Here is a 12,217-nt window from a genome sequence, read left to right on the forward strand (position 1 = left end):
TAGGTCAAAAAGAAACAAATACCTATAGTCACACCACCCTGAACAAGCTCAATCTCATCTGATCTTGGAAACTAAGCATAGCCAGGCCTGGTTAGTACTTGGGTGGGAGACCACCTGGGAATACCAGGTGCTGTAGGCTTTTTTTTTTTTTTCCTCTCTTGTTCTGGCTTCCTTCAATGCTGGTTTTCAGATGTATAAGAGATGTAAGTCATTAGGAAAACAACACCTACAGCCACACCACTCTATACAAGCCCAATCTCGTCTGATCTTGGAAGCTAAGCAGTGCCGGACCTAGTTAGTACTTTGAAGGGAGACCACCTGAGAATACCAGGTTCCGTAGGCCTTTTTTTTTTCTCTCTTGTTCCGGCTTCATTCAATGCTGGTTTTGAGATGTATAAGAGATGTAGGTCAATAGGAAACCAATATCTACGGCCGCACCACCCTGAACAAGCCCAATCTCATCTGATCTTGGAAGCTAAGCAAGGCCAGGCCTGGTTAGTACTTGAATGGGAGACCACCTGGGAATACCAGGTGCTGTAGGCTTTTTTTTTTCACTCTTGTTCCGGCTTCCTTCAATGCTGGTTTTTAGATGTATAAGAGATGTAGGTCAATAGGAAAACAATACCTACAGCCACACCACCCAGAACAAGCCCAATCTGGTCTAATCTTGGAAGCTAAGCAGGGCCAGGCCTGGTTAGTACTTGGATCAGAGACCACCTGAGAATACCAGGTGCTGTAGGCCTTTTTTTTTTTTCTCTCTTGTTCCGGCTTCCTTCAATGCTGGTTTTGAGATGTATAAGAGATGTAGGTCATTAAGAAACCAAAACCTACAGCCACTCCACCCTGAACAACCACAATCTCATCTGATCTTGGAAGTTAAGCAGGGCCATGCCTGGTTAGTACTTGGATGGGAGACCACCTGGGAATACCAGGTGCTGTAGGCCTTTTTTTTTTCTCTCTTGTTCCGGCTTCCTTCAATGCTGGTTTTGAGATTATAAGAGATGTAGGTCAATAGGAAACCAATACCTACAGCCACACCACTCTGAACAAGCCCAATCTCGTCTGATCTTGGAAGCTAAGCAGTGCCAGACCTAGTTAGTACTTTGAAGGGAGAATACCTGGGAATACCAGGTGCTGTAGGCCTTTTTTATTTTTCTCTTGTTCCGGCTTCCTTCAATGCTGGTTTTGAGATGTATAAGAGATGTAGGTCAATAAGAAACCACTACCTACAGCCACACCACCCTGAACAAGCCCAATCTCGTCTGATCTTGGAAGCTAAGAAGGGCCAGGCCTGGTTAGTACTTGAATGGGAGACCACCTGGGAATACCTGGTGCTGTAGGCTTTTTTTTTTTCTCTCTTGTTCTGGCTTCCTTCAATGCTGGTTTTGAGATGTATAAGAGATGTAGGTCAGTAGGAAACCAATACCTACAGCCACACCACCCTGAACAAGCCTAATCTCATCTGATCTTGGAAGCTAAGCAATTGGGAATACCAGGTGCTGTAAGCCTTTTTTTTTTCTCTCTTGTTCTGGCTTCCTTCAATGCTGGTTTTGAGATGTATAAGAGATGTAGTTCATTAGAAATCCAATACCTATAGCCATACCACCCTGAACAAACCCAATCTCATCTGATCTTGGAAGCTGAGCAGGGCTTGGCTTGGTTAGTACTTGGATGGGAGACCACCTGCGAATACAAGGTGCTGTAGGCCTTTATTTTTTTCTCTCTTGTTCCGGCTTCCTTCAATGCTGGTTTTGAGATGTATAAGAGATGTAGGTCAATACGAAACCAATACCTACAGCTACACCACCCTGAACAAGCCCAATATCGACTGATATTGGCAGCTAAGCAGCGCTGGGCCTGTTTAGTACTTGGATGGGAGACCACCTGGGAATAGCAGGTGCTGTAGACTTTTTTTTTTTCTCTCTTGTTCCGGCTTCCTTCAATGCTGGTTTTTTAGATGTATAAGAGATGTAGGTCAATAGGAAAACAATACCTACAGCCACACCACCCTGAACAAGCCCAATCTCATCTGATCTTGGAAGCTAAGCAGGGCCAGGCCTGGTTAGTACTTGAATGGGAGACCACCTGGGAATACCAGGTGCTGTAGGCTTTTTTTTTTCACTCTTGTTCCGGCTTCCTTCAATGCTGGTTTTTAGATGTATAAGAGATGTAGGTCAATAGGAAAACAATACCCACAGCCACACCACCCTGAACAAGCCCAATCTGTTCTAATCTTGGAAGCTAAGCAGGGCCAGGCCTGGTTAGTGCTTGGATCAGAGACCACCTGAGAATACCAGGTGCTGTAGGCCTTTTTTTTTTTCTCTCTTGTTCCGGCTTCCTTCAATGCTGGTTTTGAGATGTATAAGAGATGTAGGTCATTAAGAAACCAAAACCTACAGCCGCTCCACCCTGAACAACCACAATCTCATCTGATCTTGGAAGTTAAGCTGGGCCATGCCTGGTTAGTACTTGGATGGGAGACCACCTGGGAATACCAGGTGCTGTAGGCCTTTTTTTTTTCTCTCTTGTTCCGGCTTCCTTCAATGCTGGTTTTGAGATTATAAGAGATGTAGGTCAATAGGAAACCAATACCTAAAGCCACACCACTCTGAACAAGCCCAATCTCGTCTGATCTTGGAAGCTAAGCAGTGCCAGACCTACTTAGTACTTTGAAGGGAGAATACCTGGGAATACCAGGTGCTGTAGGCCTTTTTTTTTTTTTCTCTTGTTCCGGCTTCCTTCAATGCTGGTTTTGAGATGTATAAGAGATGTAGGTCAATAGGAAACCACTACCTACAGCCACACCACCCTGAACAAGCCCAATCTCGTCTGATCTTGGAAGCTAAGCAGGGCCAGGCCTGGTTAGTACTTGAATAGGAGACCACCTGGGATTACCTGGTGCTGTAGGCCTTTTTTTTTTCTCTCTTGTTTTGGCTTCCTTCAATGCTGGTTTTGAGATGTATAAGAGATGTAGGTCAGTAGGAAACCAATATCTACAGCCACACCACCCTGAACAAGCCTAATCTCATCTGATCTTGGAAGCTAAGCAATTGGGAATACCAGGTGCTGTAAGCCTTTTTTTTTTCTCTCTTGTTCTGGCTTCCTTCAATGCTGGTTTTGAGATGTATAAGAGATGTAGTTCATTAGGAATCCAATACCTATAGCCATACCACCCTGAACAAACCCAATCTCATCTGATCTTGGAAGCTGAGCAGGGCTTGGCCTGGTTAGTACTTGGATGGGAGACCACCTGGGAATACAAGGTGCTGTAGGCCTTTTTTTTTTTCTCTCTTGTTCCGGCTTCCTTCAATGCTGGTTTTGAGATGTATAAGAGATGTAGGTCAATAGGAAACCAATACCTACAGCCACACCACCCTGAACAAGCCCAATATCGTCTTATCTTGGCAGCTAAGCAGCGCTGGGCCTGGTTAGTACTTGGATGGGAGATCACCTGGGAATAGCAGATGCTGTAGACTTTTTTTTTTCTCTCTTGTTCCGGCTTCCTTCAATGCTGGTTTTTTAGATGTATAAGAGATGTAGGTCAATAGGAAAACAATACCTACAGCCACACCACCCTGAACAAGCCCAATTCCGTCTGATCTTGGAAGCTAAGCAGAGCCGGGCCTGGTTAGTACTTGGATCGGAGATCACCTGAGAATACCAGGTGCTGTAGGCCTTTTTTTTGTCTCACTTGTTCTGGCTTCCTTCAATGCTGGTTTTGAGATGTAAAAGAGATGTAGGTCATTAGGAAACCAATACCTACAGCCACTCCACCCTGAACAAGCATAATCTCGTCTGATCTTCAAAGCTAAGCAAGGCCAGACCTGGTTAGTACTTTGATGGGAGACCACCTGGGAATACCAGGTGCTGTAGGCTTTTTTTTTTCTCTCTTGTTCCGGCTTCCTTCAATGCTGGTTTTGAGATGTATAAGAGATGTAGGTCAATATGAAACCAATTCCTACAGCCACACCACCCTGAAAAAGCCCAATCTCGTCTGATCTTGGAAGCTAAGCAGGGCCAGGCCTGGTTAGTACTTGGATGGGAGACCACCTGGGAATACCACGTGCTGTTGGCCTTTTTTTTTATCTCTCTTGTTCCGGCTTCCATCAATGCTAGTTTTGAGATGTATAAGAGATGTAGGTCATTAGGAAACCAATATCTACAGCCACACCACCCTGAGGAAGCCCAATCGCGTCTGATCTTGGAAACTAAGCAGCGCTGGGCCTGGTTAGTACTTGAATGGGAGACCACCTGGGAAAACCAGGTGCTGTAGGCCATTTTTTTTTCTCTCTTGTTCTGGCTTCCTTCAATGCTGGTTTTGAGATGTATAAGAGATGTAGGTCAGTAGGAAACCAATATCTACAGCCACACCACCCTGAACAAGCCTAATTTTGTCTGATCTTGGAAGCTAAGCAATTGGGAATACCAGGTGCTGTAAGCCTTTTTTTTTTCTCTCTTGTTCTGGCTTCCTTCAATGCTGGTTTTGAGATGTATAAGAGATGTAGGTCAATAGAAAACCAATACCTACAACCACACCACCCTGAACAAGCTCAATCTCGTCTGATCTTGGAAGCTAAGCAGTGCTGTGCCTGGTTAGTAATTGGATGGGAGACCACCTGGGAATACCAGGTGCTGTAGGCCTTTTTTTTTCTCTCTTGTTCCGGCTTCCTTCAATGCTGGTTTTGAGATGATAAGAGATGTAGGTCAATAGGAAACCAATACCTACAGCCACACCACTCTGAACAAGCCCAATCTCGTCTGATCTTGGAAGCTAAGCAGTGTCGGACCTAGTTAGTACTTTGAAGGGAGACCACCTGGGAGTACCAGGTGCTGTAGGCCTTTTTTATTTTCTCTCTTGTTCCGGCTTCCTTCAATGCTGGTTTTGAGATGTATAAGAGATGTAGGTCAATAGGAAACCAATACCTACAGCCACACCACCCTGAACAAGACCAATCTCGTCTGATCTTGGAAGCTAAGCAGGGGCAGGCCTGGTTAGTACTTGAATGGGAGACCACCTGGGAATACCAGGTGCTCTAGACCTTTTTTTTTTCTCTCTTGTTCTGGCTTCCTTCAATGCTGGTTTTGAGATGTATAAGAGATGTAGGTCATTAAGAAACCAATACCTACAGCCACTCCACCCTGAACAGGCACAATCTCGACTGATCTTGGAAGCAAAGCAGGGCCGGACCTGGTTAGTACTTTGATGGGAGACCACCTGGGAATACCAGGTGCTGTTGGCCTTTTTTTTTTATCTCTCTTGTTCCGGCTTCCTTCAATGCTGGTTTTGAGATGTATAAGAGATGTAGGTCATTAAGAAACCAATACCTATAGCCACACCACCCTAAACAAGCCTAATTTCGTCTGATTTTGGAAGCTAAGCAATTGGGAATACCGGGTGCTGTAAGCCTTTTTTTTTCTCTCTTGTTCTGGCTTCCTTCAATGCTGGTTTTGAGATGTATAAGAGATTTAGGTCATTAGGAAATCTATATGTACAGCCACTCCACCCTGAACAAGCCCAATCTCATCTGATCTTGGAAGCTAAGCAGGGCTGGGCCTGGTTAGTACTTGGATAGGATACCACCTGGGAATACCAGGTGCTGTAGACTTTTTTTTTTCTCTCTTCTTCCGACTTCCTTCAATGCTGGTTTTGAGATGTATAAGAGATGTAGGGCAATAGGAAACCAATACCTACAGCCACACCACCCTGAACAAGCCTGATCTTGGAAGCTAAGCAGGGCCAGGCCTGGTTAGTAATTTTATGGGAGACCACCTGGGAATACCAGGTGCTGTAGGCTTTTTTTTTTTCTCTCTTGTTCCGGCTTCCTTCAATGCTGGTTTTGAGATGTATAAGAGATGTAGGTCAATAAGAAATCAATACCTACAGCCAAACCACCCTGAATACCAGGTGCTGTAGGCCTTTTTTTTTTCTCTCTTGTTCTGGCTTCCTTCAATGCTGGTTTTGAGATGTATAAGAAATGTAGGTCAGTAGGAAAGCAACACCTACAGCCACACCACCCTGAACAAGCCTAATCTCATCTGATCTTGGAAGCTAAGCAGGGCCAGACCTGGTTAGTACTTGGATGGCAGACCACCTGGTTATACCAGGCGCTGTAGGCTTTTTTTTTTTTCTCTTGTTCCGGCTTCCTTCAATGCTGGTTTTGAGATGTATAAGAGATGTAGGTCATTTGGAAGCCAATACCTACAGCCACACAACCCTGAACAAGCACAATCTCGTCTGATCTTGGAAGCTAAGCAGGGCCGGGCCTGGTTAGTTCTTAGATGGGAGACCACCTAGGAATACCAGGTGCTGTAGGCCTTTTTTCTTTCTCTCTTGTTCCGGCTTCCTTCAATGCTGGTTTTGAGATGTATAAGAGATGTAGTTCATTATAAAACCAATACCTACAGCCACACCACCCTGAACAAGCCCAATCTCGTCTGATCTTGGAAGATAAGCAGGGCCAGACCTGGTTAGTACTTTGATGGGGGACCACCTGGGAATACCAGGTGCTGTAGGCCTTTTTTTTTTTTCTCTTGTTCCGGCTTCCTTCAATGTTGGTTTTTAGATTTATAAGAGATGTAGGTCAATATGAAAACAATACCTACAGCCACACCACCCTGAACAAGCCCAATCTTGTCTGATTTTGGAAGCTAAGCAGGGCCACGCCTGGTTAGTACTTGGGTGGGAGACCACCTGGGAATACCAGGTGCTGTAGGCCTTTTTTTTTTTCCTCTCTTGTTCTGGCTTCCTTCAATGCTGGTTTTCAGATGTATAAGAGATGTAAGTCATTAAAAAAACAACACCTACAGCCACACCACCCTAAAAAAAGCACAATCTCATCTGATCTTGGAAGCTAAGCAGGGCCAGACCTGGTTAGTACTTGGATGGGAGACCACCTGGGAATACCAGGTGCTGTAGGCCTTTTTTTTTTCTCTTGTTCCGGCTTCCTTCAATGCTGGTTTTGAGATGTATAAGAGATGTAGGTCAATAGAATACCAATACCTACAGCCACACCACCCTGAACAAGCCCAATCTTGTCTGATTTTGGAAGCTAAGCAGGGCCAGGCCTGGTTAGCACTTGGATGGGAGACCACCTGGGAATACCAGGTGCTGTAGGTTTTCATTTTTTTTCTCTCTTGTTTTGGCTTCCTTCAATGCTGGTTTTGAGATGTATAATAGATGTAGGTCAATAAGAAACCAATTCCTACAGTCCCACCACCCTGAAAAAGCCCAATCTCGTCTGATTTTGGAAGCTAAGCAGGGCCGGACCTGGTTAGTATTTGGATGGGAGAACACCTGGGAATACCATGTGCTGTAGGCCTTTTTTTTTTATCTCTCTTGTTCCGGATTCCTACAATGCTGGTTTTAAGATGTAAAAGAGATGTAGGTCATTAGAAAGACAATACCTACAGCCACAGCACCCTGAACAAGCCCAATCTCATCTGATCTTGAAAGGTAAGCAGGGTTGGGCCTGGTTAGTACTTGGATGGGAGACCACCGGGGAATAACAGGTGCTGTTGGCCTTTTTTTTTTCTCTCTTGTTCCGGCTTCCTTCAATGCTGGTTTTCAGATGTATAAGAGATGTAGCTCATTAGGAAACCAATACCTATAGCCACACCACCCTAAAAAAAGCGCAATCTCGTCTGATCGTGGAAGTTAAGCAGGGCCAGACCTCGTTAGTACTTGGATGGGAGACCACCTGGGAATATCAGGTGCTGTAGGCCTTTTTTTTTTTATCTCTCCTGTTCCGGCTTCCTTCAATGCTGGTTTTGAGATGTATAAGAGATGTAGGTCATTAGAAAACCAATATCTACAGCCACTCCACCTTGAACAAGCACAATCTCATCTGATCTTGGAAGCTAAGCAGGGCTGGGCCTGGTTAGTGCTTGGATGGGAGACCACCTGGGAATGCAAGGTGCTGTAGGCCTTTTTTTTTTATCTCTCTTGTTCCGGCTTCATTCAATGCTGGTTTCGAGATGTATAAGAGATTTAGGTCATTAGGAAAGTAATACTTACAGCCGCACCACCCTGAACAAGCCTAATCTCGTCTGATCTTAAAAGCTAAGCAGGGTTGGGCCTGGTTAGTACTTGGATGGGAGACCACCTGGAAATACCAGGTGCTGTAGGCTTTTTTTTTTCTCTCTTGGTCCGGCTTCCTTCAATGCTGGTTTTCAGATGTATAAGATATGTAGATCATTAAGAAACCAATACCTACAGCCACACCACCCTAAAAAAAGTGCAATCTCATCTGATCTTGGAAGCTAAGCAGGGTCAGACCTGGTTAGTACCTGGATGGGAGAACACCTGGGAATACCAGGTGCTGTAGGCCTTTTTTTTTATCTCTCTTGTTCCGGATTCCTTCAATGCTGGTTTTGAGATGTATAAGAGATGTAGGTCAGTAGGAAACCAATATCTACAGCCACACCACCCTGAACAAGCCTAATCTCATCTGATCTTGGAAGCTAAGCAATTGGGAATACCAGGTGCTGTAAGCCTTTTTTTTTTCTCTCTTGTTCTGGCTTCCTTCAGTGCTGGTTTTGAGAAGTATAAGAGATGTAGTTCATTAGGAATCCAATACCTACAGCCATACCACCCTAAAAAAAGCGCAATCTCATCTGATCTTGGAAGCTGAGCAGGGCTTGGCCTGGTTAGTACTTGGGTTTGAGACCACCTGGGAATACAAGGTGCTGTAGGCCTTTTTTTTTTTCTCTCTTGTTCCGGCTTCCTTCAATGCTGGTTTTGAGATGTATAAGAGATGTAGGTCAATAGGAAACCAATACCTACAGCCACACCGCCCTGAACAAGCCCAATATCGTCTGATCTTGGCAGCTAAGCAGGGCTGGGCCTGGTTAGTACTTGGATGGGAGACCACCTGGGAATAGCAGGTGCTGTAGACTTTTTTTTTTTCTCTCTTGTTCCGGCTTCCTTCAATGCTGGTTTTTTAGATGTATAAGAGATGTAGGTCAATAGGAAAACCATACCTACAGCCACACCACCCTGAACAAGCCCAATCTCGTCTGATCTTGGAAGCTAAGCAGGGCCAGGCCTGGTTAGTACTTGGATGGGAGAACACCTGGGAATACCACGTGCTGTTGGCCTTTTTTTTTTATCTCTCTTGTTCCGGCTTCCATCAATGCTGGTTTTGAGATGTATAAGAGATGTAGGTCATTAGGAAACCAATATCTACAGCCACACCACCCTGAGCAAGCCCAATCTCGTCTGATCTTGGAAGCTAAGCAGGGCCGGGCCTGGTTAGTACTTGAATGGGAGACCACCTGGGAATACCAGGTGCTGTAGGCCATTTTTTTTTCTCTCTTGTTCTGGCTTCCTTCAATGCTGGTTTTTAGATGTATAAGAGATGTAGGTCAGTAGGAGACCAATATCTACAGCCACACCACCCTGAACAAGCCTAATTTCGTCTGATCTTGGAAGCTAAGCAATTGGGAATACCAGGTGCTGTAAGCCTTTTTTTTTTCTTTCTTGTTCCGGCTTCCTTCAATGCTGGTTTTTTAGATGTATAAGAGATGTAGGTCAATAGGAAAACCATACCTACAGCCACTCCACCCTGAACAGGCACAATCTCGTCTGATCTTCGAAGCTAAGCAGGGCCAGACCTGGTTAGTACTTGGATGGGAGACCACCTGGGAATACCAGGTGCTGTAGGCCTTTTTTTCTTCTCACTTGTTCCGGCTTCCTTCAATGCTGGTTTCTAGATGTATAAGAGATGTAGGTCAATAGGAAAACAATACCTACAGCCACACCACCCTGAACAAGCCCAATCTCGTCTGATCTTGGAAGCTAAGCAGGGACAGCCCTGGTTAGTACTTGGATGGGAGACCACCTGGGAATACCAGGTGCTGTAGGCCTTTTTTTCTTCTCTCTTGTTCCGGCTTCCTTCAATGCTGGTTTCTAGATGTATAAGAGATGTAGGTCAATAGAAAACCAATACCTACAGCCACACCACCCTGAACAAGCCCAATCTCGTCTGATCTTGGAAGCTAAGCAGGGACAGCCCTGGTTAGTACTTGGATGGGAGACCACCTGGGAATACCAGGTGCTGTAGGCTTTTTTTTTTCTCTCTTGTTCCGGCCTCCTTCAATGCTGGTTTTGAGATGTATAAGAGATGTAGGTCAATAGAAAACCAATACCTACAGCCACACCACCCTGAACAAGCCCAATCTCATCTGATCTTGAAAGCTAAGCAGGTCCGGGCCTGGTTAGTACTTTTTTTTTTCTCTCTTGTTCTGGCTTCCTTCAATGCTGGTTTTAAAATGTATAAGTGATGTAGGTCATTCGAAAACCAATACCTACAGCGACACCACCCTGGACAAGCCCAATCTCGTCTGATCTTGGAAGCTAAGCAGGGCCGGGCCTGGTTAGTACTTGGATGGGAGACCACCTGGGAACACTAGGTGCTGTAGGCTTTTTTTTTTTTCTCTCTTGTTCCGGCTTCCTTCAATGCTTGTTTTTAGATGTATAAGAGATGTAAGTCAATAGGAAAACAATACCTACAGCCACACCACCCTGAACAAGCCCAATCTCATCTGATCTTGGAAGCTAAGCAGGGACGGGCCTGGTTAGTACTTGGATGGGAGACCACCTGGGAATACCAGGTGCTGTAGGCCTTTTTTTTTTCTCTCTTGTTCCGGCTTCCTTCAATGCTGGTTTTGAGATTATAAGAGATGTAGGTCAATAGGAAACCAAAACCTACAGCTACACATCTCTAAACAAGCCCAATCTCGTCTGATCTTGGAAGCTAAGCAGGGCCAGGCCTGGTTAGTACTTGGATGGGAGACCACCTGGGAATACCAGGTGCTGTAGGCTTTTTTTTTTTCTCTCTTGTTCCGGCTTCCTTCAATGCTGGTTTTTAGATGTATAAGAGATGTAGGTCAATAGGAAACCAATACCTACAGCCACACCACCCTGAACAAGCCTGATCTTGGAAGCTAAGCAGAGCCGGGCCTGGTTAGTACTTGGATGCGAGACCACCTGGGAATACCAGGTGCTGTAGGCCCTTTTTTTTTTCTCTCTTGTTCCGACTTCCTTTAATGCTGGTTTTGAGATGTATAAGAGATGTAGGTCAATAGGAAACCATTACCTATAGCCACACCACCCTGAACAAGCCCAATCTCGTCTGATCTTGGAAGCTAAGCAGGGCCAGGCCTGGTTAGTACTTGGATGGGAGACCACCTGGGAATACCAGGTGCTGTAGGCCTTTTTTTCTTCTCTCTTGTTCCGGCTTCCTTCAATGCTGGTTTCTAGATGTATAAGAGATGTAGGTCAATAGGAAAACAATACCTACAGCCACACCACCCTGAACAAGCCTGATCTTGGAAGCTAAGCAGAGCCGGGCCTGGTTAGTACTTGGATGCAAGACCACCTGGGAATACCAGGTGCTATAGGCCCTTTTTTTTTTCTCTCTTGTTCCGGCCTCCTTCAATGCTGGTTTTGAGATGTATAAGAGATGTAGGTCTCTAAGAAACCAATACCTACAGCCACACCACCCTGAACAAGCCCAATCTCGTCTGATCTTGAAAGCTAAGCATGTCCAGGCCTGGTTAGTACTTTTTTTTTTCTCTCTTGTTCTGGCTTCCTTCAATGCTGGTTTTGAGATGTATAAGAGATGTAGGTCAATAGGAAACCATTACCTATAGCCACACCACCCTGAACAAGCCCAATCTCATCTGATCTTGGAAGCTAAGCAGGGCTGGGCCTGGTTAGTACTTGGATGGGAGACCACCTGGAAATACCAGGTGCTGTAGGCTGTTTTTTTTCTCTCTTGTTCCGGCCTCCTTCAATGCTGGTTTTGAGATGTATAAGAGATGTAGGTCAATAGGAAACCAATACCTACAGCCACACCACCCTGAACAAGCCCAATCTCGTCTGATCTTGAAAGCTAAGCAGGTCCAGGCCTGGTTAGTACTTTTTTTTTTCTCTCTTGTTCTGGCTTCCTTCAATGCTGGTTTTAAAATGTATAAGTGATGTAGGTCATTAGGAAACCAATACCTACAGCCACACCATCCTGAACAAGCCCAATCTCGTCTGATCTTGGAAGTTAAGCAGGGCTAGGCCTGGTTAGTACTTGGATGGGAGACCACCTGGGAATACCAGGTGCTGTAGGCTTTTTTTTTTCTCTCTTGTTCCGGCTTCCTTCAATGCTTGTTTTTCGATGTATAAGAGATGTAGGTCAATTGGAAAACAATACTTACAGCCACACCA

General features: G+C 45.1%; 7 non-coding genes and 41 pseudogenes across 7 annotated transcripts; all 48 read left to right on the forward strand.

Moving 5' to 3' along the window:
• Positions 1-20: 20 nt before the first annotated feature.
• LOC142154654 (5S ribosomal RNA) lies at positions 21-139 on the forward strand (annotated as a pseudogene).
• An 85-nt stretch (positions 140-224) lies between these two features.
• LOC142155369 (5S ribosomal RNA) lies at positions 225-343 on the forward strand (annotated as a pseudogene).
• Positions 344-424: 81 nt separating this feature from the next.
• LOC142154154 (5S ribosomal RNA) lies at positions 425-543 on the forward strand (annotated as a pseudogene).
• Positions 544-825: 282 nt separating this feature from the next.
• LOC142154407 (5S ribosomal RNA) lies at positions 826-944 on the forward strand (annotated as a pseudogene).
• Positions 945-1,024: 80 nt separating this feature from the next.
• LOC142155336 (5S ribosomal RNA) lies at positions 1,025-1,143 on the forward strand (annotated as a pseudogene).
• Positions 1,144-1,224: 81 nt separating this feature from the next.
• On the forward strand, positions 1,225-1,343 carry LOC142153899 (5S ribosomal RNA; annotated as a pseudogene).
• A 246-nt stretch (positions 1,344-1,589) lies between these two features.
• Positions 1,590-1,708, forward strand: LOC142154391 (5S ribosomal RNA; annotated as a pseudogene).
• Positions 1,709-1,790: 82 nt separating this feature from the next.
• Positions 1,791-1,909, forward strand: LOC142155287 (5S ribosomal RNA; annotated as a pseudogene).
• Positions 1,910-1,991: 82 nt separating this feature from the next.
• On the forward strand, positions 1,992-2,110 carry LOC142156327 (5S ribosomal RNA). Its single transcript, XR_012692393.1, has one exon. It is a non-coding gene; the product is annotated as a 5S ribosomal RNA (ribosomal RNA).
• A 281-nt stretch (positions 2,111-2,391) lies between these two features.
• LOC142155012 (5S ribosomal RNA) lies at positions 2,392-2,510 on the forward strand (annotated as a pseudogene).
• Positions 2,511-2,791: 281 nt separating this feature from the next.
• LOC142154457 (5S ribosomal RNA) lies at positions 2,792-2,910 on the forward strand (annotated as a pseudogene).
• Positions 2,911-3,156: 246 nt separating this feature from the next.
• Positions 3,157-3,275, forward strand: LOC142153894 (5S ribosomal RNA; annotated as a pseudogene).
• An 82-nt stretch (positions 3,276-3,357) lies between these two features.
• LOC142155229 (5S ribosomal RNA) lies at positions 3,358-3,476 on the forward strand (annotated as a pseudogene).
• An 81-nt stretch (positions 3,477-3,557) lies between these two features.
• Positions 3,558-3,676, forward strand: LOC142154422 (5S ribosomal RNA; annotated as a pseudogene).
• Positions 3,677-3,757: 81 nt separating this feature from the next.
• On the forward strand, positions 3,758-3,876 carry LOC142155127 (5S ribosomal RNA; annotated as a pseudogene).
• Positions 3,877-3,956: 80 nt separating this feature from the next.
• Positions 3,957-4,075, forward strand: LOC142153949 (5S ribosomal RNA; annotated as a pseudogene).
• Positions 4,076-4,157: 82 nt separating this feature from the next.
• On the forward strand, positions 4,158-4,276 carry LOC142154183 (5S ribosomal RNA; annotated as a pseudogene).
• A 246-nt stretch (positions 4,277-4,522) lies between these two features.
• Positions 4,523-4,641, forward strand: LOC142154852 (5S ribosomal RNA; annotated as a pseudogene).
• Positions 4,642-4,720: 79 nt separating this feature from the next.
• Positions 4,721-4,839, forward strand: LOC142154197 (5S ribosomal RNA; annotated as a pseudogene).
• Positions 4,840-4,921: 82 nt separating this feature from the next.
• Positions 4,922-5,040, forward strand: LOC142154980 (5S ribosomal RNA; annotated as a pseudogene).
• Positions 5,041-5,121: 81 nt separating this feature from the next.
• On the forward strand, positions 5,122-5,240 carry LOC142154907 (5S ribosomal RNA; annotated as a pseudogene).
• Positions 5,241-5,487: 247 nt separating this feature from the next.
• Positions 5,488-5,606, forward strand: LOC142153941 (5S ribosomal RNA; annotated as a pseudogene).
• Positions 5,607-5,998: 392 nt separating this feature from the next.
• Positions 5,999-6,117, forward strand: LOC142155026 (5S ribosomal RNA; annotated as a pseudogene).
• An 80-nt stretch (positions 6,118-6,197) lies between these two features.
• On the forward strand, positions 6,198-6,316 carry LOC142154688 (5S ribosomal RNA; annotated as a pseudogene).
• Positions 6,317-6,397: 81 nt separating this feature from the next.
• On the forward strand, positions 6,398-6,516 carry LOC142153610 (5S ribosomal RNA; annotated as a pseudogene).
• An 81-nt stretch (positions 6,517-6,597) lies between these two features.
• Positions 6,598-6,716, forward strand: LOC142154772 (5S ribosomal RNA; annotated as a pseudogene).
• An 83-nt stretch (positions 6,717-6,799) lies between these two features.
• Positions 6,800-6,919, forward strand: LOC142154431 (5S ribosomal RNA; annotated as a pseudogene).
• Positions 6,920-6,998: 79 nt separating this feature from the next.
• On the forward strand, positions 6,999-7,117 carry LOC142154506 (5S ribosomal RNA; annotated as a pseudogene).
• An 83-nt stretch (positions 7,118-7,200) lies between these two features.
• On the forward strand, positions 7,201-7,319 carry LOC142155108 (5S ribosomal RNA; annotated as a pseudogene).
• Positions 7,320-7,402: 83 nt separating this feature from the next.
• Positions 7,403-7,521, forward strand: LOC142154466 (5S ribosomal RNA; annotated as a pseudogene).
• An 81-nt stretch (positions 7,522-7,602) lies between these two features.
• LOC142155587 (5S ribosomal RNA) lies at positions 7,603-7,722 on the forward strand (annotated as a pseudogene).
• Positions 7,723-7,806: 84 nt separating this feature from the next.
• Positions 7,807-7,925, forward strand: LOC142154875 (5S ribosomal RNA; annotated as a pseudogene).
• Positions 7,926-8,008: 83 nt separating this feature from the next.
• On the forward strand, positions 8,009-8,127 carry LOC142153853 (5S ribosomal RNA; annotated as a pseudogene).
• An 80-nt stretch (positions 8,128-8,207) lies between these two features.
• LOC142155143 (5S ribosomal RNA) lies at positions 8,208-8,327 on the forward strand (annotated as a pseudogene).
• Positions 8,328-8,776: 449 nt separating this feature from the next.
• LOC142154345 (5S ribosomal RNA) lies at positions 8,777-8,895 on the forward strand (annotated as a pseudogene).
• Positions 8,896-8,977: 82 nt separating this feature from the next.
• On the forward strand, positions 8,978-9,096 carry LOC142154776 (5S ribosomal RNA; annotated as a pseudogene).
• An 83-nt stretch (positions 9,097-9,179) lies between these two features.
• On the forward strand, positions 9,180-9,298 carry LOC142156338 (5S ribosomal RNA). Its single transcript, XR_012692405.1, has one exon. It is a non-coding gene; the product is annotated as a 5S ribosomal RNA (ribosomal RNA).
• Positions 9,299-9,545: 247 nt separating this feature from the next.
• Positions 9,546-9,664, forward strand: LOC142154870 (5S ribosomal RNA; annotated as a pseudogene).
• Positions 9,665-9,745: 81 nt separating this feature from the next.
• Positions 9,746-9,864, forward strand: LOC142153719 (5S ribosomal RNA; annotated as a pseudogene).
• An 81-nt stretch (positions 9,865-9,945) lies between these two features.
• LOC142153807 (5S ribosomal RNA) lies at positions 9,946-10,064 on the forward strand (annotated as a pseudogene).
• Positions 10,065-10,303: 239 nt separating this feature from the next.
• Positions 10,304-10,422, forward strand: LOC142156409 (5S ribosomal RNA). The gene has a single exon (XR_012692476.1). It is a non-coding gene; the product is annotated as a 5S ribosomal RNA (ribosomal RNA).
• An 82-nt stretch (positions 10,423-10,504) lies between these two features.
• On the forward strand, positions 10,505-10,623 carry LOC142155661 (5S ribosomal RNA). The gene has a single exon (XR_012691773.1). It is a non-coding gene; the product is annotated as a 5S ribosomal RNA (ribosomal RNA).
• An 80-nt stretch (positions 10,624-10,703) lies between these two features.
• LOC142154314 (5S ribosomal RNA) lies at positions 10,704-10,822 on the forward strand (annotated as a pseudogene).
• Positions 10,823-10,903: 81 nt separating this feature from the next.
• Positions 10,904-11,012, forward strand: LOC142155579 (5S ribosomal RNA; annotated as a pseudogene).
• An 82-nt stretch (positions 11,013-11,094) lies between these two features.
• On the forward strand, positions 11,095-11,213 carry LOC142156382 (5S ribosomal RNA). Its single transcript, XR_012692449.1, has one exon. It is a non-coding gene; the product is annotated as a 5S ribosomal RNA (ribosomal RNA).
• Positions 11,214-11,644: 431 nt separating this feature from the next.
• Positions 11,645-11,763, forward strand: LOC142155424 (5S ribosomal RNA). Its single transcript, XR_012691732.1, has one exon. It is a non-coding gene; the product is annotated as a 5S ribosomal RNA (ribosomal RNA).
• A 239-nt stretch (positions 11,764-12,002) lies between these two features.
• LOC142155823 (5S ribosomal RNA) lies at positions 12,003-12,121 on the forward strand. The gene has a single exon (XR_012691911.1). It is a non-coding gene; the product is annotated as a 5S ribosomal RNA (ribosomal RNA).
• Positions 12,122-12,201: 80 nt separating this feature from the next.
• Positions 12,202-12,217, forward strand: part of LOC142155131 (5S ribosomal RNA) — a 119-nt pseudogene continuing 103 nt past the window's right edge.

This window comes from Mixophyes fleayi, chromosome 4, assembly GCF_038048845.1.
Source record: "Mixophyes fleayi isolate aMixFle1 chromosome 4, aMixFle1.hap1, whole genome shotgun sequence".
NCBI classification, from domain to species: domain Eukaryota; kingdom Metazoa; phylum Chordata; class Amphibia; order Anura; family Limnodynastidae; genus Mixophyes; species Mixophyes fleayi.